General features: G+C 30.8%; 1 protein-coding gene across 2 annotated transcripts in view; it reads left to right on the top strand.

The window, feature by feature from the left end:
- The window catches only part of LOC137621157 (uncharacterized), a 344,505-nt gene that overhangs the window by 315,779 nt on the left and 23,726 nt on the right, over positions 1-5,000 (top strand). The window lies entirely within an intron of this gene.

The following is a 5,000-nucleotide window of genomic DNA, read 5'->3' as shown; positions in this document are numbered from 1 at the left end:
ATATATATGTATGTATGTATATATATATATATATATATATATATATATATATATATATATATATATATTTATATTTATATATATAATAACCAAACACACATAAACATGTTATATACTGCATGTAAAGTATGTATATATATATATATATATATATATATATATATATATATATATATATATATATATATATATATATATATATATGTATGGATGTATGTATACGTATATATTGCATATATATGTATACACATATATATACAATTTTTTTCCCAATTACTACCTTCATATAGCCTTATATTCTCTCGCAACACCTCTTATACACAAGGACACCAGTTGGAAATGTCGCTTAGCTGAGTAATTTTATCTCCTAACATATCCTTATACTCTTTCGCTAGAACCATTTCCGAGGATCGAGTTTTACGCTTTTAATTCTAAACAAATTCAACAGAAAAAGAAAAGTGAAACACACACACACACACACACACACACACACACACATACACACACTCTCTTTTGTTCCCTGTTTACCTCTATTTTACCCTAAGTTGATTTCACCATTTATGATCCTCATTTTTAACCTGTTACCAGAAAGCCTACATATCACTGATGGGTGCAAAGTACATATTTAGTCTCTTAAAGATGGTGAAAACCTAGGGCTTGACGACAACCCTTCGTGATTTCTCAAGGAGTGTAATGATAAACTAGCTTTGGTAATTTTCTTTTTTTTTTACCTTTATCTTAAACTCAGTTGTAACTTCATAATCGTTGAAGCCTTCTCTTATGAGTGTTTCAAAGACAGCTGCTGTCTTTTCAGCAAACCCCATCACTTTTTCTCTTAGTTAAAATCTTTGAAACTACCTATTTACCATCTCATGAAAAACACGAAATCTCTCGGTATTCATCCCCGTTGGTTGGCCAGAATCCAGAAGTTCAACACATGGCACTTCTCCCTATTCATCAGTATAGCTTCTGTAAGCAAGATTAACTGGTGATCTCTTCTACCACCCTCCTATTTGGTACTCCTCTCTCTCTTGAAAATTAGGAATATTATGAACTGCTTTTGATATTATCACATCTGAAATCATCAAGTAAAAAGGCCCTGTTAATCATACCACCACTTAATGCCTTTACTACTCTGTCAAATATTTCAAGTTTGCTATTATGTGGCTCCGTTTCTTGTGTAACTGAAATGCAACACCTGTTCCGTTTCTTTACCTCCAATGATTGATCCTTAGAGATTTTGTTCTTCCTTTTGTCCTATTTCCGTCTTTAAGACAATTTCGACCAAAGGCACTTTATCGAAAAGACCAAAATTATCAGCAGGGAGTGAAAACTCTAATCAGCTACCACAGAGGCTATTTAAATTTCTATGAAAACATAGATTATTATATGAATAAAATTCGATTAAATTTTCTCTTCAATATAATAGATAATGGCTATAAAAAGGAGGGGTATAAAGAAATGAAATACTATAATAAGAAATCAGAGCTGCTGAAGAAAAACTATTGAACGAGAAAAAATGATACAATATACTATAATATCAGATACAATAACTATAATCCCCGAGTTAAGACTCAAATGGAACACACCCACTTCCTTGAAAACAATTTATCAGCTCAGTCAACCAGTCAATTAGTAACTGCGTATTGGAATACTGTATAAATTATTGAGTAATAATAGAACGTGTCTGAGAAGCTAAAATTTTAGATTTTCTAGTTGATGTTAACAATTTAAGGGCAAAAATCTTGCAATATTAACTCAAAATGAGTCCGTGTTGAAACAAGTTTTATTTTCTATGTGATATATATATATATATATATATATATATATATATATATATATATATATATATATATATATATATATATATATATATGCGTGCATGTGTATGTGTGTTATTCAACTTTAACCCGTCTGTAAAAGAAGGTGGCTCTGTGGGAAAACAGCATAATAGCCACAGCTACATTTATTATTCAACTCTTGAATAATAGATGCTCTCATGTACAGCAAAACAAATAGTCGAGTTCATGTCTATGTTATTTCCCTAAAAGATTAAAAATCACAAGTTGTTTCAGCAATCATGAGTAGAGAAGTAGCCTACTGTTGTGTCAAATCTTACAAAATATTTCTAATGTGTCGATTGCATGCAGTCAAACTGAATAGCTAATGTAGCTTCCATTATGTACTGTAAGACAGTATTGATGCCCTCATCAAATATTAAGTTTCCCAGCCTTTAAAAATGCACGTGTAACCTCAAGTTTAAATTCATGTCTCTGTAACGCCACTGACAATTCATTTTAAATTGCCTCGCTAAAATGTTTTAATGGTCATGCATTATTGCCTGAGATTTCCTTTTATAAGTTATTGTTACATTTCGTTCCTTTTGTATCCATTTATTATTCCTTTGACATGTTAAACTCACATTTTATACAGCATTAAGAGTTCATTAAAAAAAGGAAAAAAAAAAAAGAAAAGGAGATAAGGGTTTGGAAATGACGTCATGTGTCCTAGATCTTTAAGTGAGTTGCCATATTTAGAAATCTAGAATTGATTAAATCACCTACGCTCAAAGTGTGCAATGATTAATTATTCATTTCTGGATCTCCCCTAATTACTGAACACATATTGCACTCATGGGAAGGAAAGAACTAAAGTATATATATATGTATATATATATATATATATATATATATATATATATATATATATATATATATATATATATATATATATATATATATATATATATATATATATATATATATATATATATATATATATATCTTCATTAGCCGTAACTATCCCCTGCAGGGCAAAGTCCTCAGACATGTCCTTGCGCTCGCGTCTGTTTATGGTCTTTCTGTGCCATCTAAACACGTGTATATGTATATATGTGTATATATATATACATGTATGTATATATATATGTGTTTGTGTGTGAGTGTGTGTGTGTGTTTTTGTGCGTGTGTTTGTGTAGAATGTAGTTATGTATGAAAAGCACATAGAGATTTTTTATCATGAACGAATTTTTCAAGATATTTCCTTTGATTTGCGATGATTTTATTCTTGTGTAATTTGTTTTTAATATAAATAGAGTCCTATCAAATGAATATCCAGTGAATACCGGAGTACTCCAAGGGAATGTGTTGTCACCTATAATATTTATTCTCCTTATGGATTTTGTAATGCGTAGAACAGTTGGAGATGGTGGAGAAGGGTTGGACTGGATTGGTAATAGGAAATTAGAGAATCATTAATTTATTCAGGAACTATGATGTTTAATACAAGGTCTTTAACATTTGGAGTTTAATGAATGCTTGAAAAAAGCAAATCAGACAATGGCTAGGTAAGTAAAATTTGGAAACCAAATCACCCGAAATTACATATAAAAATCAGACTACATATCAGTTTAGTGAGATCTGTGTTACTGTATGGACACGAGTCATGGTATAACAATGTACAAATCTCCCATAGATTTAGTAAATTTGAGAACAAAGCTCTTAGGAGAATATTGGGAGTTAAATGGCAGGACAGGATTAGAAATGAAATATAAGAGATTACTCGAGTGCTATATGTGGATGAAATCATGGTGATGTGTGGATGGAGATGGTTTTGGCATGCTCTTCGCACTCCCCAAGAGAGATTAGTTCACCAAACTTGCAACTGGACTCCACAAGGCACTAGAAGAGTTGGAAGACCCAGACCTACATGGTTGAGTACTATTAAGCGTGAAGTAGGAGATGATTAATGGAGAAGTATGGGATTAAAACCTCAAAGTAGAGACGACCGGTGAAATTAAACCGAGGCCCTTTGCATCAATAGGCGTAGAAGATGATGATGAGATGTTATAATGGATTAATCTTGTATAAGATTATATGGTTAATACCTATTCAGACGAGCTATGAAACTACTGTTACACTTGAGCCAACGTGCTCAACATTAAAGCTTTTGTATAATGTTTGAACTTATAAAGTTCATCCGATTCGATTACAGATGATTTTGCAATATCTGAGCAGAAATACTTCTTCTGTAATATTGTTTAGTAATGATTCGTATGAAAGAAAATTAAATATTTAGAATTAGGTTCATATTATTTAGTGGATGGTATAGCTTAGGAAGATCTGAATGCAAAGGATAGTCAAACTTATGGAAAATTGTACACAACAAGTAAAATTATTTCATGCAACAACTGTGCCAGATATTAATACCCAAAGGTTGAGTACAAAATAAATCAGATAGCATTATTATTAAAATTACCACTGACTATATATCATAAGTAGTAGTTATTGTTTTTTATACCTGTTAGGTAAGTGAAATAATTCAGTTATCCTTTCCCCTAATTATTTTTGCAATGGTCTATTTTTAAGGTCACTGTGGGTCAAAGATACTCCTTTTGTATTCTACCTTCTAACCTATCTGTAAAGATCTTCTTATCGTGAGTGTTCGATTGTTTTCAGATTTTTATCAAACGTAAGAGTTGAGTAATTGGTGTCTAATCTATTATTTCCCCCAAAGAATTTTTCCTTAGCCTGTTTTCAAGATCATTTACTAAATTTGGTAATATCATATTTTCTCTTCTTATTAAGGCACTTGATAGGTAGGTACTCGGATTATTATTATTATTATTATTATTATTATTATTATTATTATTATTATTATTATTATTATTATTATGATCTAAGCCTTGATTTTTTTTATATATTAATGAAACCAGATAAGCGAGTGATTATTTCCTCTAATTATTTTTTCACCATCGCCTATATAAAGGTCACAGATCAATCTAAAAGTCACACAAGCTTCCTATTTCATTCGTTTAGATTTCACTCATTATTATAGGTAAAGATCCAAGGTCTTCAGAATTTAGTGTTATGTATCGACGCCTAGTTTTAGCTATTATTTATCATGACCTTCTTTTCGAGTTCACAGATTAATTCATGTCAAGATTTTATTTTCATCTCTTTTTGATGAAACTTGTGGTGGTGGTCTATGTGGTAACGTCT

This window comes from Palaemon carinicauda, chromosome 27, assembly GCF_036898095.1.
Source record: "Palaemon carinicauda isolate YSFRI2023 chromosome 27, ASM3689809v2, whole genome shotgun sequence".
Classification (NCBI taxonomy): Eukaryota; Metazoa; Arthropoda; class Malacostraca; order Decapoda; family Palaemonidae; genus Palaemon; species Palaemon carinicauda.
Note: the sequence above shows the minus strand (reverse complement) of the source record. Positions and strands in the feature narration are given on the sequence as shown.